Genomic DNA, 20,072 nt, shown 5'->3' with positions numbered 1-20,072 from the left:
GTGGCAGCAGTTCTTCCCACTCAGATCCTGTTAATCCTGTTAAACCCTAATCCGGAGGGAAGTTTGCAGTCTATGCTTTCAATGGTATGTGGATTTAGACGGTTAAATTAAGCAGGAGCCCAATATACATCCTGTGCCAAGGCTTGCTCTTACCAATCTATGTCTAATACTCTCCAGAATTAGATATGAGGATGCACCCCTTCGGGGAGAGATTGGGCATTCCATTCCAGACACTGGAGTTTCCACGGGTAGGTAGCATGCATGGAGCTTTCAGCCTGGTTTGGTTACTCTTAAGCAAGGTACTGAGTTTCTGCACGAGTCAGACATCTGGGTGACCAAAAAAAGTTTTATCTCTCAGTAAATTTAATGTACTTAGTCTGGAATTCTTTGGAATGCACAACGTTCACAATGAAAAATTTCAATCTGTGGAATCAAAATATACTCTCAGTAAATAAGAAATTGCACAATTCACATTTTACTAAAATCCTGTTAACCATCTCGCTCTGAAACTTAGCAAAACATTCCAGTTAGATTTACTTGGTACAGATAAAGCTCACTTCACCGAATATTTTCTGTTTCCACTGCATTTTTAAAAAAATAACCTATTTTAAGATGTGCACAGAGCTAAGCGCAAGGAAGAGGAAAATATTGCATGGGCAATTAAGTTACTCAGAAACAATGTAGCTTACATTTGCCATTTACTTTTTCACATCAATTGGAATTGCTCAACATATTCTGACTTTTTTTAATTTAAAGTCTGTTTTTAAGTGAAGTAGCAGCAGATATCAGCCCACCAACCTATTGCAGGAAATACAAGTACACAAGAAAAGGTACAATGCATTCTTACTGCTAGAACAGTGTAAAAATTGATTCAAACATATTTGTGACTACACATTAAAGTTACTTAAACAAAAAGCAAATTAACACAAAATATGTTTTTCAAATTTCAATCACAGATAGCCCAATTATTTCTCTTTTGCTCAGATGATCGAAACAGATGACAAAACCCATGGCTTTACTATTTTAAGATTAAAGGATCATAAATACTGTGCATGGATTAGAAATTCTAACTAGACGGATTGGATCAGCAGTGATTCACACCACTAATCTGCAGGATTTCCTCTAATAACACAACACTCACACAGAAAGCAGGAAACAGTTAAATGGAGCCAGGCAGCCTGATGCAGATGACTCATGTCTCTTTGTATTGTTCACAATGCTCATCCCATTGTGTTGCACACATGCATGGATAGTCATATATCCAGTTCCATCTTTCAGCACAGAAAAAAACCCAGGCTATAAGAAACAAATGTCTCCTTTGAAAAAAAGATGCAAAGCCCTATTGTCTTAACTAAAAAATAACCTATAATACAGTACAAATTGATATTTATAAAGCACTCTTCACATTAGGAGGATGTCCAAAGGCAATGAACGGTTCAGGGTTTGCATCTGAGCTGGACTGGAGGTGGGAGCTGGGAAGGGGATGGAGGTGAGGGGTAGGGGGATGAGGGAAAGATGACTGAAAGCGCAAAGAGGAAGGTCTTGAGGTGGACGTTGAATGAGGCTAGGGAAACCAAATAGCAAAAAGCAGCTCAACTCTACAGCACAGGAAGGTTAAATTAATCAGTTATAATCCAATTACTGCTCCAGCAGAATCTGAGTTCATAAATAGGAATGTCCATCAAAGATAAAATAAACTACAGTAGAATTGAATTTTACAAGGTGTTAATTTACCAAGTAAAATAAAAATCTGTATTATAGTAAACAATCATTCTCTTCAACTCAACACGTGCCAACTTTTCAATCCCCCCCCACTTATCCCTCTTCATCTGAATGCAGTAATTTGGGCTGGGAAATAGCTCTGTGGATGGCAGTGGCCTTCCAAGTACCTATTCATAATGTGTTAAAGGCTATTTTGACCAAGGAGACCGCAAAAGCTGAGGTAAATTTTTGACTGACGTTCACACAAAACCACTTCTAACATAGTCAGTGGACAGTGTTATCGTTATTTTCTGCCACCTCCTCCCTAGCCTGAGAATATAGAAGCCAAATGTTGTGCCCATTGGTAGATGACCTGAGATTGATTAACTCAACACAGAACAGGAATTGAACAGTGATATTTTCCAATCAGTAACAATAATAGTTATATTTGATATAATGCCTTTCAAGTCAGGAGGAAAGTCTCAAAGTGCTCCACATGATACATTGTAAAGTATAATGACTAATTTGTAGGTAAACAAGGACCATGTCATGTAGAAACAGGAGTCACCAGCTACAACCAGCTATATTTGCCACTGTCAGCACCATCAAATGCAGAAAAGTCCTTAAAAAAATTCACTCTTTCATAAGCAGTACTGCTTTCTTCATATTACGATGCTGCCACTGAAGTTGAAACTGCCTTTGGCAGCAGCACTGTAATCTATGTGGGTATAAGTTCTTGGAAAAATAATAATAGTCTGCTCTCAACACCATGTTGTTCAATACATTTATTTCACATTTCTGTTTACAGCTTGGTAAAATTACATGCAATGCAACCACAAACTATACGTGGGGAAGTGGTTAGAACCCATTTTTTTCTAATTCAAGTTATAAAATTGTTTTTATTTTCTGTCCATTCTACAGAATTCTGTGAATCCAGCCTTTTTTTCAAATTCTTCAGCATACTATTCTTCGTGCAACACTCAAACTTTAAACCTACTTTAAAGTACAGTATTTTTCCTGTTAAATGAACTACTTTTGAAGAAAGTATTATTGCACTGTTTGAGAAGAGAGAGCTTGCAAATAATCCAAGAAAGAATGTAGTGGTGCAGGATAACCATAAATCTCCACGTTTATGTTTACATGAATATTAAATTCTGGATCAAAGACATCTATGAATTTATATTTCTCATTAGTTTCTCAAAAACTAGTTCAGTCTGGTTTTGAAGTTTCTGATGAATTTAAATTACACAGTGGGTAAAGTCTGGAGGTACAGTATCTTGGTACGTCAATCTGCAAGTAAAGAACAAAACCATATAGAATTTATGTTTATATTAACCCAATGACAGACACGGGTATACGCTGTAGGCTAGTTGCTCAACAATCCTAATTATTTCAGTTATTCTACTAGCCTTCGAGATGCAAATGAAAAATAAGAGACAAATGAACCATTTAATTGCATTATTTCTTGCACTTTTCTACGTTTAACCTTTCCCCACAGTATTAGAAATGTAAATATGCTATACTACCATACAAAAATGAAACTCCGGGCAAGATGGTTTGATAGCTCACATGACCCTAAAAGAAACACAATAGAGTAGTTTAAGTAGGATTGTAAATCCTATCCAATTACATATGTTTACATTTGGAGATAATTTGTATGAGTATAACCATTGGATTGAAGTGTTTACATAGGTTAACAATAGATTCAGGTGAAGACAAGTCACTTCAAGTTTGATCATATTATATTCTTGGATTCACTCCAACTCAAGGATTATGCATTTCTTAATGGTTAAAGCATTTACACACTTTGTAGTTGTGGAGATTGTAGAAGCAGTAATGAAGGTAGACATTACATGTAATATGCCAGAATAGTATGACAGTATTACTAATACAATACACAAGACAAAGTTAATGTTTCTTTCCTAGTTACAATACAGTACAAAAGTGACATTTTAATTTCATGGTACATCAAAAAAGCCTATATCAGGACAATATCAAGAATGTTTTCTTTTCCAGGCTGTGTTGTTTGATTAGATCCAGATGGAAAGTAGTTTTAAGACCATTACAAATAAAGAAACACACCATCTGGCCTTCCACAAGTTCTGCAGGTAATCCATCTTGTACCAGTATACTTTCCCCTTGGATCAACTGTAAGACCAAGATTAGAAGCAATATATATTGACTTTCTAGCCAATCTTCTATGAAATATTGGATTCGGAAACTCACTCTTGCACTTATTCAATTAATTGGCCAGTAGATATCAACTCTGTTGACACTTTCAATCCTGTAGTCTGCATTGATCATAAGCACCAAAATATGATGTTGTGTAGCTTTCAAAGCAGTGAAACTATTTGGGCAGATCTATTTACTATATTCATCAAACTTATTATTACTACTCCAGAATCAATAATTAAAGAAAGAAACTTACGATCTGTATGCAAGATATTTCATTCTAAGAAGATTCACCAGTGCAGTTGTGATACATCACTGAACTCAATGTCTTTGCTTATGACAAGGTAACAAATTTGGGCACAAACATGATAAAAGTTGCCTTCTTGTGTGCCGTGGATTTATATGAACACTAGACCAGACTGCAGCATAAATATATTATGTTTGCTGGAGATAATAGTTTATTCTTATAAGATTTGGATTTGGCTTGCGAAGAAATAAAGACATTTATAATCTGGATATTTGGCTGTGAATCTTGGATATCTCCACTTATGCATTATTCAAATTGTTCAGTGATTATATCACTGCCAAGTAAATCAAGCTGCCCACAGAGTAACTTTAAACTGAGCAAGTTACAAGCAGGTGGATTCCACATTTGTTCTGGTGCAGAGAATTACGTGTTTTAATAAGAACATGGTTCCCCCTCCCTCATTGAGCTGCCGCAATGAACTCTTTCTTTTCAAAATTTCCAAGCACCAATCCTTATAATCTGCAATTTGAGTGCTCAACTACAGTAGCATGCATCTGCTTCTAATATCTAGCCATGCTACAATCATGTTAGTTTTAAACCTACCATTGTAGTCCTACTCACATTTATCTCAATTATGTCTCATTTTTTAAAACATTTTGGATCTTTTGCCCTTTCATTCTTTTAATGAAAAGAAGTTCTGATCTGGTTGTTTTTTTCACTGGAAGGACATGAAATGAGCCTTGTTTCACTTTTCTGAACTTTTTGTAATATCTGTTTAAGGACAAGAATCACAAAGGTGCACATATTGGGATCTCATTTGCAACATTCACAAAACAGATTTAATAATAATAATAATCCTTGCATTTGATATAGCGCTTTTCACGTTTTCTAGACATCCCAAAGCGCTTCACAGAATATACTGTATTCGTTGTTTGATTGCAACTATGCAGAATTTGTGGATATTTTTACCTGTCCTGCAGGGAAAACAGAAAGTTCAGGAAGAGCACTCTCAACCAGTTTCTGGAAAAAGTTCACAGCAGAAATGCAGTTGTGCTCTTGCCTTCTTGACTAGTTTGTGTGAGGTTTAAGAATAACAAGAAACAAATAAGCTTTTTTGAATGTGTCTTACAGTTGTTCACCACTATTCTTTTATTATTACATAAATTCATATTGATTTAGAAACTACCAAGCACTTTGAAAAAGTGGTGATTTTCATTTAAAATTATCTAATCACATCTTCATTTTTTTACTTACTCTTTTTCACAATTCGGTTTTCTGCATTTCTTCATGATCTCTCAATTTCATCCTACTACAGCAGATTGCCGAGTACTGTATTGCAAGAAAAGTTCAGAACGGAACTTTAAATAAAGCATGTAACAGAGATGGGTTCCTCTGCAAGTCACATGCCTGTCTAGCCTTAAATGTCTTTTTTTAAAAATGACCTCAGCATTTTGCATTTCTCCTGTTCAGTTCAACTCTACATTTTTTTTTAAACTGTCTTATTTTTATTGGTATTTTCCATGGTTAGATTTATCTTCACAAAGGAGCTATGTTTATTTAGTATGTTATTGTTCTTCAGTCTACTTATCATTCATTAATCAACATCTAAATACCTCATCAAAACCTTTTTCAGTTGACATTCTTGCCCTCCTTCATCTCTCCATAATGCTCAGAAGAAAGCAATTTGAAACTATTCATGCACAGACTTCAAAGTGTGCATGAAGGGACTTTTAAAAGCATTACCATGAACCTCCTGACTAAAGTCATTACCGTACAAATAAGTTGAGTAGATTCCATGAAATAATTAAAAAATCACAAACTTAGGTCAAAGAATTGTGAAAAACGTATTTTATTATGTTCTACACTTAGAAAACCCAAAACCTACTTTCAAACACAGAAACTAGTTTATAAAGAACATTGGATTTGAGGGAATACATGCACACTGACACTCCAAACAGATTTGAGACCGAATCATAATTTTAATGTTGTGTCTTTGGCCTGCAGGAGGATAAAGAAAAAGTGAGGGTGAGACATCAAGATGCTCTCAAGTGTGCGATATCAATAAAGAATTTTTTTGAGTGAGCCAGTGAGTGAGTGAATGAGTGAGTGAGTGAGAGCAAGACAAAGATCAAAAGAGAAACCAAGTGCACACAAGTGATAGAGAGAAAGCAAGTGAGAGCTAGATTAAAGGGAAAAAAATCTCTGCAGAATGTTTTGATCTTGGACAGTTTTGGAATTCGCTTCAAATATGGAAGAAAAAAGGCTGGGTTCCTTTCCAAAGCTATACTATCCAATCCGATAGTCAACACTTTTGTGAAGGACAGATTGGGTCTTCCTGTCTCGTTGAATAAAATGTAAAATCAATACAATTGCCTTTTGGATGGAAGAAGGGAGAGAATATTCAATAAGTCAAAGACCCTAGAAAAATTTCAAATTAGCTAGACCCAGGAGACTAAACTAAAATTGTTCACGACTAGCTTTGTCACTAGAGGGAGTTAAAAACACAAGACAGGAACTGGAGAGGATCATTCAGCCAGTTCTACAATTTCTCCAAATCCAACTCCTCTTGATTTGGAATATTAAACATGGGAAGCAGAGTTTTCTTAAGGCACTCATAGGACACATACAAGAGTCCTCTTTAAAAATAAGTTAGGAAAAACTCTAATTTTATTCTTATGATTTAGCCAATAACCAGGAAGGATTTTTACTCATGCTCGTGTGAAATTAGCAATACTTTGATGTTTCAGTCGTGTTGGTAGATATCAGAGCAGCTGTAGAACCACAAGATTGAGCAGGTCTGTTACAATATAGAGGAGGGTATACGAGTAACATAATTTAATAGCTTCTCCTTGATCATTATTTGTCAAGAGAGAACACTGCTTGGCAGGTGTATTATCCAGGAATGTTCAATAATTCTCCCTATCTAAATCTAGGTCCTCCACTAACCTGGAGCTCAATTTCACTCTGCACTTGTAAAAAATCAAGCATAAACATTCTTGTGTTATGAAATTTCTCGTGATAACATTCCGGTGAATTCAATGAATCATAATATGCACTGCTACGTTAAGAGTAAGCTACACGCTTCAGAACATTGTACAGAATCATTATCATTTCAATAATAGGTGTCATGGATATCAACCACTTGGAAATAATCCATGATATTTGACAATAGCTCTTGAAACTGAAACCTACTGTTGACCGGATGGTGAAGACAAGCATCATAACCAATTTGCTCAAGACAGACTTTAGTAGATTGATTGTGAACTGCAACAAAATGTTCTACAGTACTAGCTATTAGCAACTCAGTACAATAATTGAAAATGGAATCCTTTACGTATAAAAGTACACCAATTACCTTAAATATGAAACAATTTCTAAATTGTGTTAAAATTAGTGCTCCCTAAAAAAATACACGTTCAGAGCCATGGGAGTAATTTGCCTTTCATTATGGGCAACATGGGTAACCTAAATTAGAATTGTACACAGTACACTTCCAAAACCTTCATAACTTCTTTTGTATCTGTAAATTGCAAAAAGAATCTATTTAATTCATGAATTTCAAATGAAATATACCTTTGTATATAAAAACAAAACTTTACTGAAAGTACTATAGATACTGACCTAAGATGCAGTACACTTGTACCAACGCTAGATAGCTCTAGTTCCCTTTATACATGACACCTAGTGACAACAATGCAAAAACTACAGTACCTCTTTGAAAACATATAGGATAATATGATGGAAAGAGGGAGAAAAACTAAAATCTGCAAAACACTATAGATAAGAATTTTCATTGCTGAAACAAATAATAAGAATCCTTACATTAGATATAGTGCATTGTCACGTATTTGAGGCGTCTCAAACAATTAAATTTTCCTTTATTGGACTGAAGTGAATCCAACAAGAACTCTAAAATATTTCAAAAACAAACTACAGCAAATAAAAATTACAACCCTCACGAAGTCCAGTTACATGTTGACTGAATCCTTTAGCTTAGCTAATTGAGTCAACCAAATGACATCCAAGAGAATATCTACATCCAGACTTGTATCTAAACTTCAGTTTATGTGAAGAAGGTATTTGATAAAGGAAAAGTACTTTAGGGCCACAGCTTTATAAATCGCAAATACAACAACAAGATTACATTTGTATAGTGCCTTTCACGTCGGGAGGACGTCCCAAGGTACAGTGATAATGTAAGTACATTAACTGTTTGGTACCATGGTTTCCAAGTGTATTTGGCAACACTAGACTTGTGTTCGATGTAGCAAATGGAACATTTTTATCCTTCGCTGCAATGATATAATTGTTTTTTCATATCCCAACAGTAATTACCTCAGTTACGTTGATTTCTGGGGCAGGAAATCTTGATTGTTTTAGTTCACAACTTGTTAAATCAGAAGTATAAATGTTTCAAATTGGGTCAGCGCTACTGACCTGCAATATTAAAGAGTATTGCCTTGCAACCTTAAATTAAACAAAAATTTAATTTGCAACACAATAACAGGATTCTGCAGTTGCCTTTTTAAAGCTTTTATAATCATTTTACTTGATTTGTGACAAAACAAGTCGACATCATGATACATTCCTGACATCATGATTAGAAATTGGAGCCTCAAAGGAGAATGAGAAGTTCCACACAAAATGTTTGTTCTGGCTGCCTCTAGCCAGCAATTCCAAAGCATAAAACACAATCAAGGGTAACAGAGGCAAATTCTTCCTTTGTTACATTTAAGATAATGGGCAATTCAGTGGCAATGTACTGCTTGTAAAGTCTGCAAGATATGGTATCCCATTTAACAGCATAAGCTTACAACAGGAGCAACATTTTCACTGAGAAATATTATTTTGAAGCATTTGTTATCCTGGCAGGTCTAAACAAGTTGCAATCTTGATTCCCGGGTCATAAATACTCAGCATACTTTTTGGAGCCCTCAGGAAACTGGAGACCCAAAGAAACTATTACAACTCCAGAAGCTGCCTTGTCTTAATGTGCACCTTCGGAACCTCAGTCAGCAACATTAATTACACAAATTAGTAATCTGGAATGCCGACTAGGGCCAATTCAACAAAAAAAATTAATTATTATACAAGCTCCCATATTTTATATACATGATATAGTGGCTACAATTCTCAGATACTGTAATTCCCTTTATCCCTCTCCGCAGAAAATATTTCCTCCATCTTTGTCAGAATTCTTTAGGAGTGTTACAGACCTCTTCAGGTCCTATTTTTCAAACTAATTTAGTCAGTTTTTGGCTACAGTACATGGACTCAATTTTCAAATTTGACACAACTGAATGCCAATTGTACAGTGTATTCCAAAACTACACTAATATGAATGGTTTTACAGAATATTCATCCATGAGGTTTTTTAAAAAATTATTCAGTGTAACGAATATCATTTTATAAATGTAAAATTGCAGGTAGAAAATTGTTTTAAAGCGTCTGAACCTCTACAATGATTATATGAATTGTAGAATGCCAAGTGACATAATTCAAGGCAGACAATTATCATTTCCTTCCCACACCAAAAAGGTCAAGGTCAGACGGATGTTAATTCACAATCTTTGCTACTATTCTTGAGCAATGCAGGTGTGGAGATCTACAATGAGTGCGTCATTCTCCCAGTAGTGCATTCACAGGAAAGAAAAAACATGGAAGTGTTAACACTTTCAGTGAGTACATTAGGTGCAGGAAGGCACTGGTTAGGAAGGGGTCACACAAAACACTTCAACGCTAATTTAAATTTTAACACAATATGAACTGTGAACAGTTTAGCCATGCTAAAAGAATTATTGGGATAACAGTATTGCAAACAGTTTTCTCATCTGTATAAACAGATGTTTACAGCTGTCATTAAGTAAAGTACCAACAATTTTACTAGAATGAAAATTGAGAACAGTATCGTAATACTCCCAAGTGAATTTTGCTATGAACTTCAGTCAGCAATATTAATTACACAAATTGGTAATCTGGAATGCCAACTAGGGCCAGTTCAACAAAAAAAATCAATTATTATACAAGCTCCCATAATTTATATTCTGCAAATGTTTTAGGGTTGAATAGCCAGCCTTAAGATCTGCAAATAAATAGTCAATGAACCATTAACTAATCTTGTTTTAATCGTACACCACATTACTATAATACAATTTCTAAAATATAAATGTATTAGATTCTGGATTATGGATTATTATTATATTCAAGCAAGTGGAAATGCCTTAGATAACTCTATCTGGAAGGATACGAGAACCGAAACCCTCTGAAAACACGGTTCTTATGAACAAAGTTTGAAAGCAACTATATCTCTGTAACAATAAAGGGAAATCAGATTCTAGAATATTGAATACACAGTTCACTTCTTCTGAGATAAACTTGAAGGCAGGAAGCGAAGGTTTAAAGCAAAGATTTTGATATGAGGGACTAGTAGCTGAAGATTCAATGGAAAAGATGCTTACGTGAACTAAGTAGAGAAAATAAAAAAGCTATAAATATTTTATTCTATCTAAACTGAAGAAACTTAACAGTCATGAGCCACTGTTTCAAAGGCATCAGTCAGCACTGACACATGGCTTTAACTTAAAGATGACTCATTGCCAGTTAGTGCTGACTGCACCAGTGATAAAACGTCAGCAGTAATGATCTACAAGTGCTTGTCCCGCTTTTGTATGGAGGATGCCAAACAATTCTAATAAACGCTAATGGAGATGCCCAAGCCAAAGCATTTGTTAGAGAAGCTACCGAGCAACATGACAGCATAGTCCAGGCTTGCTATTGAATCTGCACCATCTATCCCAATTACTACAGAATGATATCCACTTCACATTTCATTAATAATTACTTACTTTTCTTCACCTTTACCAGAAGAAATTCCTCCAAAACCTGGAGGCAGCCTTGCCTTGTGTTGGTCCAGTATTCATTGTGTTGTCCAAGGCAAGCCTTGCCATTATTATAGATATAATAAGTTGCCATGTAACAGGTACTTGAGGAACTGGCAATGCCAATCAGATGGCATTAATACTTCTTAGCTCCTTTATGAAAGGCAATTTCTTTGATTTTTTTTTCCAAAAAATACCCCCCCCCCAAAAAAAAAAAAAAGATTTAAGGCAAAGATTTTGATATGAGGCCATAGAGGCTGAAGATGCAATGGTAAATAAAGATGTTTATGTTGAACTAAGTACAGTATTTCAGAAAAAGCTACATCAAGATGCATTGCAGTAGCACAACAGAAGACTTGAGCAATTCCGTGGGAAAAGTGGAAACCAGAACTATTCAAATGATAAAACTCTGGGGATGAATAAATGATCCAAAACAAACTAAAGCTTTGATTTCCTCATGTAGTTCAAAACAATAGATTTTTTTGTAGAAAGAAAACACAAGTACAAATCAGCAGAAAACTGCCTTTTCCTGTTGACATCAGCCGTTTTATTCTGTGACATCAGAAATTGATAAATTAGTAAAAAAAACACATGTTCCATAAACACAATAAAATCAACCTGAATTTCAACTCATCTACATTCAATTGCTTCAGAATTAGTTCAATGTGTTATTCTAAAGCATAAAGTTATTGCTACACCATTTTGTGACATGAAATTTACAGGTTGTTTTGCTAATTGTATCTGGGCTGACTCTTTGAAAGAATAATCCATTCACTTACCTGCCTCTCCCTAAACCCCTGAATATTATTCCTCTTTAGATATATATCCAGTTATTTTTTGAAAGCGAATATGCCTTGACCACTGCACCAAGGATATTCAAAATCCTAGCAGCTCTTCAGAAGAAAAAATCTCATCTCCTCCCTTGCTCCTTTGTAAACTACCCTAAATTGATAGGCTCTTTAGCTCACTGACCAGTGAAAATAATTTATCTCCATCTATCAAAACTCCTCAATTTTAAAGATCTCTATCAGATCTCCCCTCAACCTTCACTGTTCCAATGAAAATAGGCTCAGTTCCTCTCATCTCACAACTTATAATAGATTGTGACTTGTAAAGGGTAAAAGAGAAATAGTCCTCAACAATCATTTTGTCTGTTGGCTTCTGTAACCTCCTTAGTGGAGTAATAATATCCATTCTATGGGGTGCACTTAATTTGGAAATTATGCACTCCAAATAGGATGCAAATAAGAGTTAAAAGCAATAACTACTAAACAGCTTTACAAGTTCCAACCAACCACCCAGTACCATCATTCAGAAGGGTTAATACTTGTTGCGTGAAATTCTTGGCATGAACTTGGATGTCAGTACTTATAACATTTCTACTTGCTGGGGCACTGGCTCAATAGGAAAGGAGGTTGAAAGTGGGATGGTAGTTAAAGAACAGAGATGGGTCAAGGGAAGTATTTTTTAGATTTTTGCAGAATGGAGAATGAGAGAAGGCCACTCTTACTATCAAGTCAAATGAGTTTGTTGCCAGGACCAACCTCCCAGCAGACCTCCTTCTCTTCATAGCATAATTGGAGTGAAAAGTAAATACATTTCACAGATCAAATGAGAATTTTGCTGAACCAAAATTGAGCCACACTGAGCACAAAATTTTCAAAGCAGAACTAATCAGATTTCTACTGATAGCATTTTCTCTCTAGCGTATTCAAATAATAACTGATAGAGAATCCCACCGTGGACATTAGGGAATACAATTCTACAGCTGTTCTATCCAAAATCGCAGACAATGTCATTATTCAAGTGTCATCTATTTTCTGAATTTAGCAGATGTACGAACATCTGCATAATGTGCTGGAATATGGACTTCTGCCAACAAGGTATTGCAAGTCAGTTTTGTTAGTTCTTAAAAACTCCCAGTTTTGCTTCCCTCTGCAGCTCAGATACCTCATGCCAAATGAGTAAGCTCAGCAAGGGAGAAAAAGCCAGCCAAATCATGGAGGTAGGCAGGAAGCTGGTTAGGGGAATTTCTTACGCATGGTTTTTAATTGATGTTTCAGGCTTCTACACGAGAAGTCACCACTTTTGTAAACTTCTTGACTGCAAAGTCAGACTCTATACTTGACAGTAATTATTGTGAGACAAACATTTTGATCTGATAAGGCACTGTAAAATGTAAGCATTTCTTGCAATTCAGCTGAGTTATAAAAAAAATTCCTCCAGATAAACATAGCAGCTTCACTTGACAAATGTTTGGGAGCAATATGGATAAAATTAAATAAGCAGTTTAAATTGAATTCATTGCTTAAAAATAGTTTGATCTAATGATCTTTTGTTGAGCGCCTATGTGGATTACTTAAACGGTGATCTTGTTCCATTTACCATATTGATAATTTATTACATTAGTATAAGGCTTTTTATTCTTTTTCAACAGTATTCTGGTGGTGACTGTTCTTCTGCTAGCTCAGCTCCCATCATAGTTTTAAAGTGAAAAAAACACAAAATACAGTCTCAGAACTTCACAGTAAATTCTGTGAAGTGCTTTGAGAAGTCCTGACATGAAAGGTGCAAAATCAAATTCAAGGATCATTTTTATTATTCCAATAGTCATAAACTACCAGTAGTGGGTGTCCCCAAGCACTGTATTATGATGCTGCATGGTTCAAGAGGTAACCTTACAGATATCAATTGGAAGATGACAAAGGTCAACTGTCTCAATTGTTAATTCATAAATAAAAGCTTTTGGGTAAAAGATGGAGGAACAGGACCAAATGGGTACCCAGTACATGCCTGATGGGCCAAATGACTTGTTTCTGTTTTGCACATTTCTATAGTTCTACGTTAGCATGTGGGGTTATGGAAGATGCAAAGTTTTGCTTGCTCATTGCCCTTCAGGATCATTCTAAGAAAGACTCATCCAGTTTTGGCTTTCTCCAGCTTGATATTTGACAAGCAGTCTGTTGGTATAGAAATGGTCTTGGAGTCAGGAATGGTGACAGAAAGGTAAGGGTTTACATCTAGATTTAAATTTGTATTGTAGAGTTGGGTATTATCTGCATATATGGTTCAGTAACCCAAAAATGCTGAGACAGATGAAGATGTTGAGTACTTTAACAGTTAACACTACCAAAGGTCATTTTGCCTCAGTTTGAAATAGCTTTTGCCAACCATTGTCACAAAAGAAAATAAGAGTATGTGTTTGGAGAGGTGGGCATTCAGAGCCAGGAAGGAAATCAAGCCCTACGTTTTAATTCTAGGATATACAAGCTGGCTTCATGCCTAAAAACAGTTCACATTTATGTATCACATCTTGTATCTCAACAAGAAGTTCTAAAACAGGAATTCAAAATAACTATAGCTCATCCTGATAGGACTGTGCAGCAGTATTCTGAGAGTTTTGCATATACACCAAATTTTACTTTAAAGAAAAGAAATGTGTGAGCACTCGATCAATTGTCCAGTGAGCAGGCGTAATGTCATTAATAATAACAATAATCCTTGCATTTGATATAGCGCCTTATCATGCCTTCAAGACTTTTCAAAGCAGCTCACATTACTAGGCCAACCAGTCAGAAACTTGCAAGTTTAAATTCCATTCTGGGTGAATAAGTCAATCTCTACCAGGGCAGCATTTGGGGCACTGTAGTTGGCCTCAGCGTTCTCGGGCAATGGAAAAATGAAGATATTTAGTCAGTGTTCCCACTTTTGATCTTCTTGCAGAGACCTCTCTTGAAAAGTGCATTTGAGGATCCACTGGGCTTAACTGTGATACCCCTTCATGATCAAATAGCCTGAATTATCCACTGTCAAGACTTCGACAATGAACACCTACTCAATAAGCCAGCAGTGAAAAAGATTCAAATCCAAGATGTCCTTGGAGTATTCTCAGCAAATACTCTGAAAATAAACTGAACAAGCACAGGCATAGCAATAGCTGCAGCTGCTATGACAATGTGCACACCAGATAAGACTGAAAAGCCAATTGCAGTCATTATCAGTCACAGAAGCAGTAGATTTATGCACAGAGGCAGTAGATTTATACCAAAGTAGAAACTCTGATCAGGCCTGTCTAATGGCCCATTTATATTAAAGAACTGCTTCCATTACAGAGAAGCGATCATCCCACTTTCCTAATCCCATATTTATAGTGAAATGTCCGAAATACAAATGCAGCAACAGTGCTGCCTCCAGAGCCACTGCCTTTCACTCGATGATTAAGAGTAATATGGGAATGAGGGAGTTTTTATGATGGTTCAGCAAATTGATCAATGCTATCAATGGTCTCAACACCCCAGTTGAAGAGGGGGAACAAGTGCTAGGGTTTCCATTACTAATAACTTTCTAGTATTAGGAATTGATCAGTAATTTCTACTGGAACTTCCATTGCATGAGGTTTTTGAATGAACTTGATCAGTCTTGATTGAAATGGCAACTGTGTCAACTCGCTTGCCAACATTCATTGCCAAGGGTCACCCTCAATAATGGATACTTGAGTAATGTAGTAGATTGTACATGAAACCCACAGAACTATACAGCTGATGGAAGAATGGAATCAAAACGTCAATCTAGGAGGGTAGAAGGTTGACTGTTTGATTCCATTCTTAGGGATGGGGAACCTAGAGGGATAAAACAGGGAGAGGAGTCAGAAAGACGTATATTTCCTGACTTAGGTTAATATTTAGATACCTTTTGTGACAGCACAGGTGAACTTTGTCAAACCTTCATCACTACCTTTCGGACAATCCCTCTCTCTTCCCAATCATTCCTTGCCAGATCAACACACAATCGATTAAAACTTTGAAAACACTTTCTAAACACAAAAATAATGTGTTAGAAGCAACTTTTGTTTGTTTTTGTTAAGAGCACTTACCAGCCCTATTATGAAATGCCAGCAGCTAACATTTCTTCCAGCAATGAGAGCAAAAGCAAGTAGGAAAGTCACTTGATATTCAGATGCAGCTCCCTGTCTCCAATACTGTTATTTCAGTACTGGTCAACTGATAGTGTCAAATTTTCCTCACATGTGTTATACATATGTAATTAGGGGGAAAAAATAGGATTTTAAAACAAGACTGTCAGCGCTGTCACTTAAACATTACGGAATACCAGATAGAACACAGTATAAATTGTTTCGTTACCTAACACTGAGAAAAATAGGGAAAAATGGAAGGTTCAATCTTTCTTATGTCACAAGATCACAACAGAGATTCAGATGAAGAAGGTCCTTTGTAGAAGGTCCTCACCCTTCTAGTTTATGTACCCTCCCATCCTTCAATTTGAAACTCATAAAATATTCTGTTACAGCCACCTTAGTTTTAGTTTAATCTTGGAAAACCCTTAACATGCTTTTTAGAATTTCAAATTCAATAGATATGTTATGCCAATAGTAATTTTCAAACCAAACTAAATATTTGAAACAAAAGCATTTTCATAGCCACAGTTGTATTAAACCTTTTTCAGATAAAAATAATCTTACATTTTTCAACTCTTCTCCCATTTTAAAGGTATCAGTGCAACATCAATTCCAATAAAGTGATTTATATACCAATAAATTGAGCAACTTATCTGATTTTCATTGTACAACTTGGAACTTGAATATAATGCATGGGTGGCATTGTCGGGCAGTGCAACAGCAACTTGCATTTCATGTTGAAATCCATCCCCAAACAATAAGTTTCCTCTCCACTATCTAAAAGGATCCAATCTTTAAGGTTTAGGTAGCATCAACCCATCAGGTTCTGGCTGTAGGACCACAGCAAAAAGGCATTCAAAACAAACAACTTGGTAGTCACTACTCACAAAAGCCATAAGGACAACTGGTTCTGTAAGTGAAAAAAATCACACTAGTTCAGAAAGAGATTTTTCTCTGAGGTTAAACAAGATAAAAGGTTGTGAGGTGTGTGGTGGAGGGAGGGGGGAGAGATTAAGAGATTACATTCATTATAAGAGTATTTAGCCAGTACTAACATTTTCCTGTATCAGATATTTCTAATTAGCATTCAAACTAGTCTGAAGCACTGACTTCTGTGTAAATGGGAATTGCTTTTTTTAAATTAAAATAAAATCCCTGTAATACATCTAAAGTGCAAAAATATTTGATTCCCCCAGTGGTGACACTCCTCACCTTGAGTACAAAATTCACAACAAAAAATCATGGGAAGAAAGTCAATTGATGCACTGAAATTCAGTGGGTGTACAGGTTTTTCAACAGTTTAATACCTGTGCAGAATAACAATCAAGCAAGTCTTGCCCTATGCTGAAGATCAGATGACGACTGCACAGGTGAATGTTTGTACTTCACAGACGTACATAGAATACACAGATCAACGGTATTTGATCACTTGCTATGAACTAATACACTGGCCTATTATGGCACAGTATGACACAGCCTCTTCCTGAACTGTTGTTCAAGTTAGGAAGACATCAAATGTTCATTAAGTATGCAATCCTTTCAGTACAGTTGAACAAATAATCTGTACATAATACTAAGAATCCTGTAGCTCAGTGGTTAGAGCACTCGCTTTGAAAGCGAGAGACCTGAGTTCAATTCCAGGCAGGGCGAAACCTTGGGCAAGTTTCCTTACTCCACACAGAGCCTAATAATAATCCCTCCAAAACCAAAAACAATAATAAATTGGTCATTTTCAATCTACCACTGTTTGTGGGACATTGCTGTGCGCAATTGGCTGTCGCGTTCGCCCACAAATATACAGTCAATTCACTTTACAGTGTATTCTGTGAAGCGCTTTGGGACGTCTTCCTGACGTGAAAAGCGCTATATCAAATGCAAGGATTATTATTATTATTATTAAGGCTCCTTCAATGATTTAGTTGGCAATTGAACCACATGGTTCAATGTGTGTCACACAACCCAGGAAGTTTCAATTCTTGATCTATCATTGACTTCATCAGGCAGTGAGTGCACCATTACAGCCTCAGAATTGGGCCCCTCATCCCTAAGGTAGCAACAACAACTTTCGTTTATAACAGCCTTCACGTGGGATAGCGTCCCGGAGCACTTAACAGTGGTGGAGTCTGACCCTAACCCCAGAGTCTAAGCACGATCAAAAAGGTCTTTAGGCGGGATTTGAAAGTGGAAAGGCGGAAGGATTGGGGGAGAGAGTTCCAGAACTTCGGGGAGAAGTGACTGCCGAAGGTGGAGCAGCGGGGGAGAGGGCGAACAGAAGGCCGGAGCTGGTCGAGTGGAGGCAGCAGGTGGTGGAGTGGGGGGTGAGCAAGGGGGTGCGAGGGCATGAAGAGATTTGAAAACGACCTGATACGACCTAGCTTCCACGTCAAGAATGGATCCTTAGATGAGCAACCAAAGACCTACTGACTTCAATAAAGAATTATAATTTGTATTAAATTGTGGATTGTTTTGTGCTGTCAGTCATATGGAGTCATAATCTAACATTTCATCAACTTCAAGAGAGGAAATATTTCTCCTACCCTCCCCTATTTTTTCCCTGAAGAGCTCATTGCCACCTCTCTAATACTGCTTTTACATTAGGTTTTCCCTACTGCCAAGATTCAACTAGTAGTCAGATCAGCTGTTCCCATCTGAAGCACAATCTGAAAGGCAAAAGGCCACTCTGGAGGCAAAAGGCTGATTGTTTGTATCCCTTCAGACTGAAGTCTTTGAAGAAATTACTTTAGAAAACGATAAAAGTCAAGAATCTTCAAAATGTAGAGGCGGTGCATCCTGGATATCTGGATCACTAAAGATGAAAAATGTGTTTTAACTCAGGTATTGAACTTGGGACCTTGCTCATCCCCATATAATCCAGTAACACATCTCATTGTGCACTTATTCAAAGATTTAGAACTCTATATTTGTTCAATTGGTTATCTGATCAAATTAACGCAATTTACACACACAGTGTGGGATCTTGGTGTTGCATACATTTTGCATGGTATCACATTATGCAAATACTAGTCATTTGATGCAAACAATAATACAATTCCTGCCACTTTTATCATAAAACATGATCTTGAATCTTTTTAACAAGTGACCGCAAAGCCTCAAATAATTTTACTGTAGGAAAGAACGGGGGTGGGGGGAACTTACTGCAACAAAATTACAGTTCATTGTAACTACATAGACCACAAAGTCTACCACGCCAATGAATTATCTTTATAATACAGATGTGAGAATATCTTGCCATTTTGAATCCAGAATTATAACCTTTTTTGTAAGTAAGGGTTACATTTCAAAAACTACAAGCACATGACTAGATCAAATAATTTTCAAGGTTGCTGTACAGATACATGGTAATAACAAGATTTTATGAAATAATAGGGAAATGTCACCATTTTTATAATATGGATAAGCTATGAATGGAACAGCATCTAGCTTGCAATCAGGGAAATAAGCCAACAGCAGTTTGTATCAACATAATAAAGGCAGTCAAGAACAGTCAGATGCCACTGACAAAATTCCAAACCAACAACATACCTTTAAAATAACAATGAAGATGGGTCGGATAACTGGGAAAGAAATGTATTGGCAGGGGTTTGGGGAGCTCAAGAGGGGAAAAAAGTTCTCATGGGTTATACTATATTACACATTTTTCAAAAATATAATGATTACACATTTGGCTTTATACTAAAGAGTCTGCAAATCAACAGTACTTAATTAATTATTATTAGTTATTAATTAATAATAATTAATAATTAATTATTATTGGACTCATGTTCAACAGATGATTTATTCTATTCCTCAATCAACCTATTCAATGGCACTGTTTTAAAAAAATTTCAACAGATTATTATTCTGTTAATATACCAAAAAACAAAACAATTGTAACTCAAAACCCACTTGTAGCTGTCACACATCTGTATGTACTTTTAGATCGAAAGATCACTGTAATTCTCAATGAATACAATTTTTGAAGAGATCAGAGTGTCAATTCAAGAAAATGTCACATAATTTGATTCACTTCTAATATTAGCTTATTTGATTTACAGAAGACATGATGGATGGGTAGCAATGGGTTATTGTGTTAGATCACTCATGGAATATCCCACAGCTCTTCATTATCCATGTATCCCCGATTTGTGCTTATTGTTAG

At 36.1% G+C, this 20,072-nt stretch overlaps 1 protein-coding gene across 3 annotated transcripts in view; it reads right to left on the bottom strand.

Annotated features, from left to right (window-relative positions):
- Positions 1–20,072, bottom strand: part of peak1 (pseudopodium-enriched atypical kinase 1) — a 75,951-nt gene that overhangs the window by 54,183 nt on the left and 1,696 nt on the right. The window contains exon 1 of one of the 3 annotated variants that reach the window (XM_042342947.1): positions 5,375–5,651. The exons of the other annotated variants lie outside the window; for them this stretch is intronic. The gene's annotated coding sequence lies outside the window, so the exon portion shown is untranslated. Of the gene's footprint in view, positions 1–5,374; positions 5,652–20,072 lie in introns of those variants that run through there. 3 annotated transcript variants of the gene reach the window in all.

Source organism: Callorhinchus milii, unplaced genomic scaffold (genome assembly GCF_018977255.1).
Source record: "Callorhinchus milii isolate IMCB2004 unplaced genomic scaffold, IMCB_Cmil_1.0 Scaffold22, whole genome shotgun sequence".
NCBI lineage: Eukaryota > Metazoa > Chordata > Chondrichthyes > Chimaeriformes > Callorhinchidae > Callorhinchus > Callorhinchus milii.
Note: the sequence above shows the minus strand (reverse complement) of the source record. Positions and strands in the feature narration are given on the sequence as shown.